General features: G+C 35.4%; 1 long non-coding RNA gene across 1 annotated transcript; it reads left to right on the top strand.

Moving 5' to 3' along the window:
• The first annotated feature begins 11917 nt into the window (after positions 1-11917).
• LOC115922764 lies at positions 11918-16103 on the top strand. The gene is made up of 2 exons (XR_004063602.1): positions 11918-12353; positions 13666-16103. It is a non-coding gene; the product is annotated as an uncharacterized LOC115922764 (long non-coding RNA).
• Positions 16104-17236: the final 1133 nt, after the last annotated feature.

The following is a 17236-nucleotide window of genomic DNA, read 5'->3' as shown; positions in this document are numbered from 1 at the left end:
AATCTGTAGGATATTTGTAAAAGTGGATCATACGGAATATGAGACCATTCCAGATCTTTGACATTAATTTTGTTTTTTAACGAGCATATTTTGTGATATTGGTTCTGTTTTGTATTTATAAGAAGAGTTAATTCCAATGGTAATGATGGAAGATGGATATATATATTTTTTTTAAAGTTTACTAAAGAAAAATGAGACAGAAAATCATGGTAAAAACAATGGAAACATAATTAAGAATTGATAAGTGTGCAAATAACTGAATTGTTAAAGATGAATTTAAATGTTCAGAAGACGGCCAATGGTAATTTATTTGTCAGGGTCTGTTCAACTGTGTGTTGTATTTGATTGTTGATGTATCTTCTTTATACCCTTGGATATATCAAGAGCAACAGTGGAATGCAGCACTGTCTAAGATTGTATGGTCCATTTTGCATAGTTGATGGAGAATCCTATGAATAGCTGGAGGGAGAATGCCAGGCAAGTTTTGACTGAGTTCTAATGGTTCTAAGCTTAACATTTTGAGTGTGCCCATCTACCAAGATTTGTGTTGTTTTATTACTCGTGAAACATTCCTCGCAATATGACCAGATCGAGGCAGAGGAAAGCCCAACTCTTCTCCTGGCAAATTCCTGCCTACTTCACAAAGAGGTCAAGGTCAGGCCATGCCATCACCAAAACAGCCTTTTATTCCCCACAAGGGAGTAGATCGCACAGTTAAAGCGAAACAAGGAATGTTGGACTCTTCCATAACCAAAGAAGGTGTCTTCATCGACGTGCAAAGTGTTCATGACCAGCTGGGGAATATTGGAGTAGCTCAAGATGATCTGGCCATTATCATCGGGAATGCTGTTGAGACAGCTGTCAAGGCAGCAATACCTGCAATTGTGAAGGCAGTGAGAGAAGCCTGTGTTGCCTCTGTGAAGGAGGATATCAACCCACACCTACTTCGCAGCCAATTCGAGAGGGATGAAGTTGACCAGCAGATGCGGAGGGAAAACCTTCGTATCATAGGACTCACAGAGGGGCATGTAGGACAAGTGGAGACAGAAGAAAATGCAGGTGAATCAGAAGAGGCCTTGATGGGTAAAGTTTGTCAGCTAGCAGAAGAGGTTGGAGTGAACATCACCCCAGATGACATTTCAACATGCTATCGGGTTGGAAAGCCAAGAGTGGGAGGAGGAGGAGCTCGCCAAACGATAGTTCGGCTCATATCTCGACGAAAGAGGGACGAAATATTCAATAGGAAGTATGCTTTGAAGGGAAAAACTTCCTACAAGGGCGTTTTTGTTAACGATGATCTTACCCCCATGCGATATTCTGTGCTGAGAAGCGCAAAAAACTCTCCACTTGTTAAAAATATTTCCACAAAAAATGGGAATATCGTTTGCAAAATGCAGGATGACTCTTTCAAAGTCATCAAAACACCTGATGACTTGTTTGATGTTGGGCTAAATGACATCAAATACGAAGATTTCAAACTCTCCATAATGTAAATGACTTATAAATATGATGAGCAACAAATGTTTTATTATTTAAATGGAACAGAATGAGTCATCTGTAATTCAATCACATAATGTTAGCCCTCATTTATTTGATAATACATTATCAGAGCAAATGTTACATTCATTCTGTATTTCACATGTTAATATCAGATCTATTAATAAGAACTTTGATAATCTAAATTTGTTATATGAAGATACATTAAAAACAAAATTTGATATAATTGCCTTATCAGAAGTGTGGAATGTTTCAAACAAAGGTATTTTAGGTTTAAATGATTATGTCCTTGAGGTAAAGTGTAGAACAGGTGGAACAAGGGGTGGAGGAGTTGGAGCTTACATTCACTCTTCATCTTTTGAAACGCGAACCTTAAACACACTGGCTACCTTTGTTCGCACCATTGATTTGAATGAACTCATATAGACTGAACATTATCTTGCCCTTTTTACAATTTTTACCTTCAATTTGATATTCTATTGGTTATGTTTTAAATAGATATATATATATATATATATTCTTTTTTTTTTATTAAATATTTTTTTATAGTTTTTTTATTGTTGTTTTTTTAAATAGTTTTTTAAACACGATAAATATTATACCCATCCTCTTATTCCTGTCTTGTGTTTTTTTTTTCTTCTTATGTTTACCTTGATGTTTTTTGTGTTATGTTATCGGTTTTACAGTTTTACTCGTATGCTTGTTGTCGTCCTAGTTGAATATCTGCAATCAACTGTCTTATTGCTTGTTTGTTTTGTACTTTAATCTGTTAGAAATTTATTTGTTTAACTATACATGTACATATTCATTGCCTTACTTCTTGCATTTGCAACGTTTTACATATTATTGTATAATTCACTGTATATTTATTGTTATTTTTATGTTTGTGGACCCCTTTGAAAATCAGCTGTGCTGAAAGGGCCATCCACCCTATGAGAGGAAATGAATAAATAAATAAATAAATAAAATTAAAATATGTTATTCTTGACCATGAAGTCACTCACACAGAAAGTCTCTGGTTAGAAACTGACCTGAATGGTAGGAAAATTACTGTAGGTATTATTTATCGTAAGCCCAATACTGATATTGATCAATTTTAAAACTCCTTGCTGGTAACATTAGAAAGATTGAAAATTGATAAAGCAAATGTAGTTTTACTTGGAGATTTTAACATTAATGTACTACACAAGGAAGGAATAGATATGAAAGCAGAACAATTTTTAACTTCTTTACAATGTTTGGGTATGCAGCAACTAATCACTTCCTCAACAAGAGTAACTAAAACAACTTCCTCTCTTATTGACCATGTGTACACTAATGTAACAATTTCTTCTATTCATGCTGGAGTTATAGAAACTGATATATCAGATCATTTCCCTATCTTTGTTGCATTTGAGCATCTTAAAAAGGCAAGTAAAACAAGCCACAAAAAGTCTGTGTTTCGTACCTTCAGAAATTATGATATTAATAAATTCCATGATGATCTAGGTAAAATTGATTGGAACAATGTAAGTGGTTGTACAAAATTAAATGAGTCATACTCTGTATTTTACGACTTGTTTACGCAAGTCTGTGACAAGCATGCACCAATTATATCATCAACTTCGAAGAACCTAAAAAAGGGGGGAAATGCTGGGAGAAAACCATGGATGACTAATGCTATTTTAAAATCAGTCAAGAAGAAGCACAAGTTGTATTCTATACTAAAGGCATCAAATTTCCAACAGAAAGACGAGGAAGAATACAAGAGGTATAGAAATGTTCTAACTACAGTTCTACGAAATGCAAAGAGACAATATTATAGTAACCTCTTCTTCATTAATAAGAATGATAGTCGTAAAACGTGGAGAGCAATTAACGAGTTGTTGAGTGGTGGAAATGTCAAAAATAAAGTGACCAATGTAGAGAAATTATTAAGCTCAGGTGGTGAAGAAAATAGAGTGATAACTTCTGACAATGAAATAGCTAACGAATTTAACAACTTTTTTGTAAACATAGGTCCAAAGCTGGCAAAGGAAATACCACCAGTGAATTCTGACTTTACAGAGTATTTAGGATATAGAACAGAAAAATCACTATTTTTAAAACCAATAACTGAGAATGAATTGAAATGCCACTTACAGACTTTAGATACAAAAAAAGCATGTGGCTATGATAATTTGCCGGCAATATTGTTGAGGGATGCTGCCCTATACATTTCAAGCTCATTAACATATATTTTCAATCTTTCCATAGAAAGAGGTAAATTTCCAGACGCACTGAAAGTAGCAAAAGTGACACCCATTTATAAAAAGGGGCGAAAAGATCTAGCTGGTAGTTACAGACCTATTTCAGTTTTACCTATACTGGGTAAAATCTTTGAGAAAATAATAAATAATCGTGTAATTGACTATTTGGAAGCAAATAATATCTTGTTTCAACACCAGTATGGTTTCCGTAAGAAACATAGCACTAAGTTATCTTTGATTAATCTTGCAAATACATTATTGAAATACTTTGATGAAGGAAGAACAACGGTTGGCATCTTTATTGACTTTCAAAAGGCATTTGATACTATAAACCACAGCATTCTCCTCAAAAAATTGTCACACTATGGAATACGTGGGTTAGCCTTGCAATGGTTTGAAGATTATTTGTGTAAACGATCACAGTTTATACAATATAAAGACAAAATGTCTTTGAAATTGAATATAACATGTGGTGTCCCTCAAGGCTCCGTTCTTGGACCAACATTATTTTTACTATATATAAATGACTTACCTAACTCCACAAACTTTTTCAATTTCAGATTATTTGCTGATGACTCAAATCTTTTTCATACTTTTAATCCTAGACAAAAAGAAATTGATTTAGAAATTGTAAGTGAAAATTTAATGAAGGTGCAGGAATGGTGTAATGCAAATGAAGTCACAATTAACTTACAGAAAACAAACTATATGATTATGAAATCCAAAGGTAGATCAATAGACAAAAAGGGATCTGTGAGAATATCAAGATCAGATATTAAAGAGGTATCTGTTGCATCATTTGTAGGAATTGAAATTGATTGTCACCTTTCATGGAAAGAACATATTCAGACAATCAACAAATGCATAAGAAAGAAAGTAGGTATTCTGTTTAAACTGAGACATTTTGTTCCCAAGAATATACTTGTGTTATTATATAAGGCTTTTATACAGCCTCACCTCTCTTATGGAGTAGAAGTATGGGGGAGCACTTACAAAAGTAATCTAAATTGTATATATTTAAGTCAAAAAATGGCAATGAGAGCAATTACATTCAGTCCACTTAGAACAGACTCCAAAGCTCTTTTTCAAAGTCTAAACATTTTAAATATTTTTCAACTTCATGAACTTCTTGTATCAACATTTATGTACGATTTGGTAAAAGGTTTTTTACCACACTCTTTAGTGGATTATTGTCAGATGATACAGCACAGATATGCAACTAGGAGAAAAGAAAGTGGCTTACTTTATCAACCAAAATGTAAGACAACGCGGGGGCAATTTTGTATTTCGTATGTAGGAACAAAGCTGTGGAATGATCTGCCAGATGAAATTAGATTTAAAGCATCAAGGTTATCTTTTCGGAGACATCTTTCCACCTACCTTCAATGTAAATGACGTGGGCTCAATCCCATCCCCTTCGTATTTTCCTTTTATATTACTTGTCTTCCTTTTATATATGTATACACTTCCTTGTTAACGATTATAGCGGCCTTAAGCTTTTACAGGATTTGTGCATGTACGTACATGTGTATGATTATTTTTATTAGTACATCCTTTTCATTTTTATGAACACATTGATGATTTTATTTTTTCAAAGATTTGTCTTCTTTCAATATAATGCTTTAACGCTTAAGCTTTTTTATTGTTATTTTTTCATTTTAGTAAAGAAAAAAAGTTACATGATATTGTATTATTTTGTTGTATATATGTAAATACAAAACAAACAAGTTTTACATTCATATGTAAAAACAAATTAACAGAAAAAATCTTGCCAAAGAATGGAACTAGGCTCGACTAGCACTTGTGCTAACTTCTAGTTCCCATTAACAACTTCACCTAAACACAGTAATATACATATTTACGTATATATCTTTTGTACATTTAATAGTATGCAGATGTATGTCTAAAAAATATCGTTTTAAAACCATTACTGTTCAATCGACATTACTCTTATGTTATGTATACATGTATCAGTATTATTTTTTGCATTGTATGATTGGTCATATGTACTGTCATTATTATGATGTGTTGTTGTTAATAAATTCAAATTCAAATTCAAATTAATTGTGTTAACACATTGCATTGCCTATTATAATTGACAACTGTTCAACATTTCGGAAATGATATATTGGTAAATTTTATAGTAAATTTTCTCTTATGTTCTTCCACATTTGCATAATAACAATGATTATGCTCACCAATAATTTGTTTTACCTCTACCCAGAAATCAACTGTCTCTTTAAGCTGAAAAGAGTGTTGCCATGTGGACTATATGTATCCTGGATTGCTCTCATTATCAATCAAATGAGGCCCCTTTTTTGGTCGTAGGAAGAATTGAAAGATGGAGAGAGAGGAGTTGATTGTGTTTGAATTTGGCTGATATTCTTGGAATGAGTTAAGATTGTCAGGTTCGTTTGAGTGGACCGGGAGGGAAGGCGAGAAAAGGGAGGACGAGGTGGAAGATCCATAACTGGATGATACGGACATCGGCGCCGTCGGCGACAGCGGAGAAGACGTAGTCGTCGACATATAGGATATTTCTGAGGACTGAGATGAAGGTCGGTTCTGCCGGGACGAGCCCGAAGCTTTCCCGACGACGAGTCCACCGGACCTTGCTGAATCCGGCCCAGATAACGATGTTAAATGTTGTAGGCTGGAATCGACTGCATATGGTCTTTCAGTAGTTAGCAATGATGGGGACGTCAATGATATCGATGATGAGATTGTAGCGGCTCTTACATTCGCCCTACTTTCACCGTACATTCATGTCTCCTGTATTTTTCCATCACGGTACTTATTTATATTCATTATTCGGGCCACGTGTGTATTTCTTTCCAATCGCGCATCGTGGTTCCGCACTGTTCACCCCGCGTATTTTCAACTCCACGAAGTTTTTCTCCACTCCCGCTAATTCCAACTTGGTCGAGTCAACAACTCCTGCTTACATCTCAGTTGAGTCAACACGTCTCTGCATGATTTCCTCTCCGGGTTTGATTCTACCGTGCCTATCACTTCTATCGGCACATCTTCACTTTCTCTGCCGTGTTCATCGGGCTGCAGTCTTCCAGTGGAACAGTTAAATCAAGTTCCGACATATATGGTGCTTAATATCCGCTGGGAGCTGCCAGTTTCTTCACCGGTAGTCTTTCACTCACATGAGCTCGACTCACCGCAGCTCATCTAAACATTCATCATCAAAGTTCGGCTCATCAATCGAGCGACTCACTGCTCAGCACCAGGCGCGGATCCAGGATTTTCCAATAGGGGGGGCCGGAAATTTGGAAAGTGTGCAGACCATTTTTACAACTCAACATACCAATACTGACAAGGTCATATCAGAAGCACCATACCGGTACAATTTTTGACATTTTCATCGGGGGGGGGGGGGGGAGGGGCTAAAGCCTCTTTCATGACAAAAGTTTTATTAAATTATTAGAGAAAGAAGATGATCCGTTATATTCTCGACTCTAAAATAATCCTTGTCTGAATTCAGTTTTCCCCCGCCCGCCCGTAGCGCGTAATTTTCGGACGCTTTATTAAATTATGAGAGAAAGAAGACCATTCGTTGTACCATTCTCGACTCTTAATCCTTGTTTGAATTCAGTCTTTCCCCTTCCCGCGCGAAGCGCGGCAGCTTTGACGTTTCATTAAATTATTAGAGAAAGGAGAGGATTCGTTGTACCATTCTCGAATCTCGATCCTTGTCTGAATTCAGTTCCTCCCCCCCCTCCCGCGCGAAGCGCGGAAGCTTTAACTTTCCATAGTTTAATGATATTGTTAGAGGAAGAAGATGATTGGTTGTTCCATTCTCGACTGTCCTACTTGTAGCTACCTGCTCCCTCTATATAGAAAACTTCCCAAATCGGTGTCTTTTGTTCCCCCATGATCCTCTTTTTCTTACGTTAAATGAGAGCTGAGTTAATGAGATAGCCACCTGTCACAGTGACCTTGCTGGCTCGCTTGGTGTTCTAACCCCTTCTGGCTGAAGTAGTAAAGCCTGCCTTTAATCCTTCACTGAATTCAGTCCCCTCCCCCTCCCGCGCTAAGCACAGAAGCTTAACGTGTCATTAAATTATTAGAGAAATAAGACGATTCGTTGTACCGTTTTCGGAATTTTCAAAAATATTTCTTTGTCTGCTCCTTTTTTGTCTTATGTCCTCTTACTGCCCCTACCGCCCTTGGCTACACGCCTGCTTTAAAGGGAACATGAAGCAATCATGATTGTGATAGCACACAATTAGGTTAGTAGAAACGAAAGGAAAAAAATATCTATTACACCAACCATGGATAAATCACGGCCGGGAGCGTCATATCATATCATATCATTTAATAGTTTTGTGTTATCGGGCGAGGGCCGGGGCGTAGCGACCAAGCGAGATTTTGCAATGTTGAATGCTGAAATTATGCATTCTAGAAAATCCCTAAGCCCAATAATTCTTTCCGCTATATGTCTTTCTAGCTGTATTTTTAAATTTCCAGGGCGACGTGTCCCCCTATCGGGCCCAGGATCGCCGCCCCTGCCCGTGTCCATGTACCTGTGTTGGCTAAGTCAGTAGAGCGTCCGCATCACAACCGGGAGGTCGAGGGTTCGAACCCCGGCCGCGTCATATCAAAAGACGTTAAAAGACCTTGTTTGGCGTTCAGCAATAAGGGATAGAGCAATGTCGATCTGGCGCTGCTCAGTGGCTGCCGGGCTCACGATCAATTGGGCAAAAAGAATTTCCATTTTCGGTTTAACTTAATAAAAGATTACAAAATATGGACTATAAAAGATTATTATTATTATTATTATTATTATTATTATTATTATTATTATTATTATTATTATTATTATTATTATTATTATTATTATTATTATTATTATTATTATTATTATTATTATTATTATTATTATTATTATTATTATTATTATTATTATATGCTTCTTAATGGTACGGGTATTTCCACATACCCATGTATTGTCCAACTCATATTGTCTGAGCTTGGCTTCACGCACATCTTCCTTACGTATACAAATAAAACGAATGAGATAGATGTCTATAATAGTTTTTGTTTGAAGAGGTTTATACGCAGGATATTTTCAATAATATGTATACTACTCTCGATCACATTATAACACCGGCTTTTAGCCCTGCGGCCATGATAAGCATTGAAGCAATCTATCTCTTCCTACCGGGTACCCATTTATTTCACCTGGGTGAAGGATGGCAAATGTAGATTGATGTTTTGCCGAAGGACATTCGCGCTGTGGCAGGGGTTCGAACCCTAATATTTAACTCTTTGTTAATAGTGCGTTTATTTATCCAATAATCAAACTACATAGTCTCCATCTATATTAGTTTATTTTACACAAGGTCGCAGCCACCGTCTATTAAAGTGTAAATGACGAGACGAAATAGTAATGACGGCAATTTCTAATGACAGTTATTGAATATGGTTGAAGACATAAATATCTTACAGATTCAAGTTGGAAGATTGTTTTACAAGTTTCATCATTTTTTTATATTTTTTTTTTGGATTTGATTTGATTTATTTTTCACTCAAATATCCACAAATTAAATGACATATATAAACCATACAATAATACAATATATAATAGAACAAATGAATTATAGAAGTAACGAAATACTGACAAGTATGTTCGTAATCAAATAAGTTTACAGAGTACATTCAAGTTTGAGAATAAGAGAAAATATTTTATATTGCTTGACTTAACTGAGAGGGGGGAAAGGGGAACCTCAGAAAAGCTAGGTTTGTTGAGCGAGATTCCCAGTATAAATCAAATAATGGACCATCAACAAAGTGCATCAAAATCTGCACATGTCCGCTCCCAGAGAAACCAGAGACGCGCGAACCCACCCGCCCGCGCCAGATCCTCGGGTCTCCCCCGCCAAGGCCAAGGCCAAGGCCCATTCATAATCCTCTTTTAATGTAAGATATATGGTAAATCTATCGACGAAATCAAACGAATATCTGTAAACAGGATATGAGTATACCTGTACTTTTAAAATCAAATTCATCATTTGCAGACATGCAGGATACCATTTCTAATACCTTTTGTAGATGTGATGCATGCAACAGGACGTTAAAAGAAAATACATCAATAAGTGCCACGTGATACTATGAATTCTCATGACAAACAAAGAAAATATGAAATCCGTTTCATTTTTTAAATCAATCACTCAATATTTTTTGAACGACATACAGCCAGCAAGAATAATTTTTTGGTACGTTTTATTTTTATCCGTAGTATTGACAATATACAGTTGCATATGAAGTTGGAATACATGTTCTTACCTCTCATCCTGAATAAACCTCCGACAATATGATTTATAAGTTTGTGACTTCTCATAACCTTATAGATCAATATTTTACCTTTTTAGATTGATCAATAAAGTTCGGAGAAGATATTAACTTTATACAAACCATATTGGCGGAACCATTTCATGAAAAGGCGAAGGACAAACTTATTCCAACTTTACGAGAAAAAGTGCAGAAAACCAAAGAGGGAAGGGCGAGGAAAATTCATGTCCACTTGTCGATCCTGAACCCTGTAGCTTGTGATCTATAGTCCGGTGATTTATCCACTAGACCACAGCACCTTAGCTCTAAACCGTGTGAGTCAAAAAACAAGTTTACACCTAGAAAATGGCTAATTATTTTAAAGATCATCTATGGACAGTAAATTATTATACATCTTATGAAAGAGTGTTATATCCCAAATCATTTGGTATCTTTTTGTGTGGTATGTGTTCACAGGAGGCATTGTTTGCAAGGGTGCAAAAATCGACTTGCGCCAAAGTTGCTTATGTGATGTATTAGAGTAATAGAGGATGAATTAAATGTATCAAATAAGATGCATTGCATAGGCTTTTTGCAGAAGCAAAGTCACACACACATACATTTGATATTTGATATTGTGTGGCATGATTTATTTTGTTACGGGTGTTATTTGGATCTGCAAAGAACGAATTAATACCCAAATCCCAATTGTTTTATTCAAACATCCCATAAGAAACTTTGGCGCATTTAAGTCGATTTTTGCACTCTCGCAAACAATGCCTCCTGTTCATCCAAGCGTGAACACATACCACACAAAAATGATACTAAATGATATGGGATAAAACAATCTTTCATAAGATGTATGATAATATACTGTTCATAGATGATTTTTGAAATAATTAGCAACTATCTAGGTGTAAACTTTTTGTTTTGACTCACACTGTATGTATCCGTTCTAAACAGTGGATTATCTAGTATAGAGATGATCCGGCGTAAGAACCTAGCTCGATGGAAGATCCAAAGGGGGAGGGGGGTATTGAAGGTCATCATGCAATTGTAATGTTTCTATATTTCAATTTGTGATGCTTTAAGCTTTTGAAAGTGCCTTAAATTGATTTTTTTTTTAATAGTCTCCGCGATCTTTCTTCTTCTCGCCCTCTCGCCTTCTCGCCCTCTCCCTCTCTCTTTATCTTTCTTAAGCTCCCCCTCCCCATCCCACTCCCATCCCACTCCCCTGCCCTTACCCTCCCCTCTGACTCTTTCTTTCTGTCTGTCTCTTTCTCTCTCGCACTCTTATCTATCATGTCTTTTTCTCCTGGCAATATGACACAATCTTGCAGGCGGATGTTTGCCTCTTAATTTCCAAACTATACGGCAATTTAAAACAAAGCTTGATTGTACGACTAGTACCTAAGGCAGGCGCGGATCTAGGATTTTCCAATAGGGGAGCCGGAAATTTGGAAAGTGTGCAGACCATTTTTTCAACTCAACATACCAATACTGACAAGGTCATATTAGAAGCACCATACCGGTACAATTTTTGACATTTTCATCGGGGGGGGGGGGGGGGGGGGGGTTAAAGCCACTTTCATGACAAAAGTTTTATTAAATTATTAGAGAAAGAAGATGATTCGTTGTTATATTCTCGACTCTAAAATAATCCTTGTCTGAATTCAGTTTTCCCCCGCTCGCGCGTAGCGCGTAATTTTCGGACGCTTTATTAAATTATGAGAGAAAGAAGACCATTCGTTGTACCATTCTCGACTCTTAATCCTTGTTTGAATTCAGTCTTTCCCCTTCCCGCGCGAAGCGCGGCAGCTTTGACTTTTCATAGTTTAATGATATTGTTAGAGGAATAAGATGATTGGTTGTTCCATTCTCGACTCTTAAAGGTACATTGTCCTACACTGTAAAAATTTGCTGTAACTCATGCAGTAAAATACTGTGATTTACAACAGTAATATGTTGTAATAACGATTTTACGATAATTAACTGTATAAGTACGTTGCTGTACAGTATATTGCTGTAAACATCAGTGTCGTAGAGCATGGGAACAAATATCTACAGTAAGCTAGTGTAAAGGAGCGTGCAAAAAGCATTGTGGGATACAGCGCACATGCGCATTAGGCGGATCGGCTGCATATGCGCGTATGCGTTGCACGTGATTGGCTCCCGCGCTACCCGCCACGCCGCGCCGCCATTTTTAATTTTCTGCAAAGATTTGAGCTGAGATATATAGCTGAGCTGGCCGGCCTGATCCTGAGCAACGAATCTGAATCTGTTCCTGGTCCTGATCCTCGAGCTGGGATATTGATGACCAATAAGTCAATTCCAAGGGGATCCGAGGTAAGTTACAGATTGCCAATTATCAGAGTCATGATTTGATTTGTATCCCGCTGAAGTGAAGAATTGTCAGACTGTGGAAAGTATAGGGATTGTGTTTGTAATTGTTCCGTCTACGGTATATGTGTACTGTACGTGCTGTGCTGTGGTGTGTGGGACAGAGTCGGTAGTGTTAGTGCAGCACATGACACTGTACTGCAGTACCAGCGTACAGTGTCACTGTCAATGCGATGCCATTGCACATGGATATGCATGCTCACGTTAAATTGGAAATGTCTAACGTCAAGACCATCAAGACTTATAACTTATAGGACACCGCACACACTACGATCGACTACAGCATCAGTCCATCATGAGCACACTGCGTGATCAGTTGAATACGCACAAGTCTAAGCTCATGTAGGCCTAGTGTAGTCTACAGCACGTTACTGAAGAAATTACAGCAAAGTACTGGCAATCCTGCTGCATAGTGTAATTTTACTTAAAAGTTAATATATGAAATAAAATTACAGTAAGTTACTGTAAAATTACTTAGTATTTTACTGTTACTTAGTAATTTACAGTAAGTTACTTTAAAATTACTGTAATTTACTGTAAAATTACTGTAATTTACTTTTTAGAAGGTCGCAGCGTTGTCATAGCAACCAAATAGGCCATTCCGTAACTGGCAGTAAGTTACTGTAAAATTACTGAGTAATTACTGTAAAATTACTGTAATTTACAGTAACTTACTGCTAGTTTACAGTAAATTACAGTAATTTTATTTCATATTAATTTTGAGTACTTGTCTACTGTAATTCACTGTAATTTTAATTTACAGTAACTGTAGGTTATATCTACAGTAAGTTACCATCAATTTTTACTCAAAGTATCTGCCTGTAAACTTTCCTACAGTAAATCACTGCATTTCTTAGAGTAAATTGCTGTTACCGTAGGTTCTTCAAATACTAACAGTAAATTACAGTAATTTTTGTCTTTAAGGATTGTAAATTTGTTTTACAGAAATCTATTGTAGTTTCATTTACCGCAAATGAATGTTAATTTCACTTATGTAGTAACATTCATAGCCGTGAAATCAAATGTTTTTTTGCTGAAGGTTTCGCATACAGTCATCATCAGGAGGCTCGTGACAACTGGTTATATTTGATGAATTTATGTTTTTCTTTCGATTTTCTTTTGTATTTTTTGTCCTTTATCTTTTTTTTTATTATTCATTTATCATTTAAATAACTTTTAATCTGTCAATGCTGTACATAAAAAGTTATGTGTACGTATGCATATTAAAGGTATTGTTTTCCGCTCTTCTTTCTTGCAGTATGCCATGGATTACTGCTGAAGTCACACAGTGTGCATGCTGAAACACTAATCAGACGGATGCTCTACATGGACATCATATACCCATGTACGTTTGTAAGCTATGTAATCATTCTTCTGGATCATTGAAGCGGTTTTCTGAACACTTTTCAGTCCATAGAAATGTGGTGAATTTCGATTTCCCGTGTGGTGTTCCTGGCTGCAATCGAACATTCAGAAATTATTCATCCTTCAAAACCCATGTGCATAGGGATCATCAACCATTTTCAAGAAAAAAAGATGCCCAGTTTTTCTGCGTTTCTACCTGGAATTGTCCACTCTGTGCTGTAAAATGTGAGGAATGGAATCCACTCATATAGGGGTACTTTTTATATCGCAACATGTCTGTTGTTCTGGAAAAAAAGGGGTTTTCCCCTCTAGGTACTTTACTGATGGGGATAGATCAGGGTAAATTTCCCGATCACAGAATACCTGGTATTCTCGAACTTCCAGTCAGTCTGAATACGCCTTAAGATATATATACTGGAAATGTCATTTCTTGCAAAATTTATAACATGTTCTGTATAATTATAAGAAGTGTATCTTAGTACAGACTAACATTCAGAACAAATTACAGGGGCGCCTACATACTACATCAATTTCAAAATTATCAATAAAAAAAAATCCCACTTACATTGAGTATCTGAACCCTTTACTTTCACACACTTTCTTAAAATTTTATTTGTGTCTTTTTGCCCTTTTTAGACATTTGCAAATGTTATGCTTGCAAAAGGGATCATGTACCTTTAATATGCATTTCAATTGAACTTAATATGAAACATCACAAGTGAAAATTGAAATTTGAAATCAAATATTTTGTTAGTGAGGGAGGTTAAAAAAGTCACGTGACTTCGTGGTATTAAGGAAGCCGTGTGTTTAGCCTTGATGCAAAGAGACCAACTACAGGGAGCCCAAACTTTTTTAATAAATTGTGTCTAGCGGTCATTGAACTTCCTAGACAAAGCATTAGCACATGTATTCTGTGAGCCTGGCATGTGTGCAGCCTTGTCATCATAAGCATTGCTTGATTGTTTACTTACTGTTTTCCAAAATATGTTTTACATTACTTGCAATTTAGCATTATTTTACCTTAGTGAATTTTCATATATTTTAGTCTGTACATGCAATACACCTTTATTTTAATAAATTTAATAAGTCATGAAATAAATGAATTTGCCAAATATTAGGCCTATATTTAAGTAACCTATATTTTATTTCGACATATTTCAAGTTATATAATAATATATTTTTTTTAAGTAACTTATATTTTATTACGATATATGTTACGTTATATGGTAATATGTTTTTTTATCATATTTAATACGTAGCAATATTGTAGCTAAACGAATTTCATAATTTTATGTTTTCATTTTACATGTACACAAATTGATCATATTTTCTATTTTCTTTGTTCATTGTGCACATTGGTAATTCTATTTCATTAATTTCTGTATATCATGTATATTTTCTTATTGTCAAGTATGTTTTACGGTTTTTGTTATTTTGCACAGCCCCTTTGTAAACCAGCCGAGTAGCTGAATAGGGCTTTTACCGTCAATAAATCAATCAATCAATCAATTGAATGACAGCTCATGAAGTTGAAACAAGTTTCTGTGCAGAATTGGCATGTAAATGAGACAAAAATACAGAAGAATATGAAACACGTATTAAAGATTACAAGTTTAATATAACAGAGCAACTCAAATTAAATGGGGTATTAGTTCAAAAGATAAATTAAACAAAAATAAAGTGAGTAATGTCTTTTGGAGAGATTCTACCAGGTATAGAGAGTTTTCCTTGATTCTGCCAGGTATATGGAGACTTTTCATTGATTGTATTCTGATAGTAGTTGTCGTTTAATAGTGGCTTTAAAGGAAGATAAAAGTGTATAAAATATGTCTTGTTTACAATTGAAGATAATTCTTTACAATAGTTTTTTACAATTCTGAATTTTAAAGTGAACATATTGTTGTCTGTTCGACAAATAATTTTTGACCCAAGAAAGTGCAGTGCCCCTAAGCCATACGTTGTGATTTAGCATATCAATGCCTTAAAGCCGCTATGTCTGCACAATTGCATGTGTTATTCTGTCGTATAATTAAATTAATGCTAGGTCGGGTGAATGATTTTTTTTAAAGCCATATTGGTTGGGATTAAGCAAGTTATGTGTATTTCAGAATTGGTATAATCTAAACAATTTTTTCAAGAATTTTTGAGATACTGGAAGGATGACTATGGGTCTGTAGATTCTTGAGTACTTGAACTTTTGCAGTTTTTAGTGGTTTTACTTGTTTTAATGTTTTACTTGATAGTTTCTTTGCAAGCATTTTCATAATGTTACACTATTTGAGAAACTTGTTTTATGGAGCGTTGATTACCCAATAAAGACTTTAATAATGATTTTTGTGTTCAGAAAGCTTGTTTTTTCCTCAAATTAACAGGATGATGCTGCTAATGTCAAGTTAGAATACTGTACTTATTACATTAACTTAATGTAAATGAGAGAAATAGATTTAAAAAAATAACAGGATGATACTGCTAATGTCACAGTAGAATACTGTACTTAATACATTAACTTAATGTAAATGAGAGAAATAGATAACAAAATAACAGGATGATACTGCTAATGTCACAGTAGAATACTGTACTTATTACATTAACTTAATGTAAATGAGAGAAATAGATACAAAATTAACAGGATGATACTGCTAAAGTCACAGTAGAAAAGCTGTACTTATAACATTAACTTAATGTAAATGAGAGAAATAGATACAAAATTAACAGGATGATACTGCTAAAGTCACAGTAGAAAAGCTGTACTTATTACATTAACTTAATGTAAATGAGAGAAATAACATTAATTTACTGTAGAGAAAAACTTACAGTACATAACTGTAAATACATTTAAATTACTGTGAATAAAATTACATTAATTAACTGTAAGAAGAACTTACAATAAATACTGTAACCTTATACATGAAAATTTCTTTACAGTAAGCTTACAGTATTTTAATGACTTACAGCAAGTTACTGTTGAAAAACTTACAGGAAGTTACTGTAATGTCAAAGTTACAGTAATTTACTGTGCAACAAAGTTGCCAGTAATTTACTGTAATTTCTACAGTGAAATTTTTAACAGTGTACTTGTAGCTACTTGCTCCCTCTATATAGAAAACTTCCCCAATCGGCGTCTGCTGGTCCCCCATGATCCTCTTTTTCTTATGTTAAATGAGAGCTGTGTGTAAAGTCAGTACGGGCCGGATTTTGTGTATTACGGGCCGGACTTTGTTGCGTGAAAAGTTACCCTTTATCGGAGATTCCCGGAGTGGGAGGGAGGGAGGAGGGGGGGGGGGGGGGGCTTTCTTCTTTTTCTTTTCTCCTTTTTTTCTCTCTTTCTGCTTCTTTTCTCTTCTTTCTTTTCTCTTTTCTTTTCTATTCTCTTCTCCTTTCTTTTCTCTTCTCCTTTTTTTCTTCTCTTCTTTCTTTTTTCTCTTCTTTTCTTTCTCTTTTTTCTTTTTTTGCGCCGCCAATAG

Source organism: Strongylocentrotus purpuratus, unplaced genomic scaffold, assembly GCF_000002235.5.
Source record: "Strongylocentrotus purpuratus isolate Spur 01 unplaced genomic scaffold, Spur_5.0 spur5_scaffold_12, whole genome shotgun sequence".
Taxonomy (NCBI): domain Eukaryota; kingdom Metazoa; phylum Echinodermata; class Echinoidea; order Camarodonta; family Strongylocentrotidae; genus Strongylocentrotus; species Strongylocentrotus purpuratus.
Note: the sequence above shows the minus strand (reverse complement) of the source record. Positions and strands in the feature narration are given on the sequence as shown.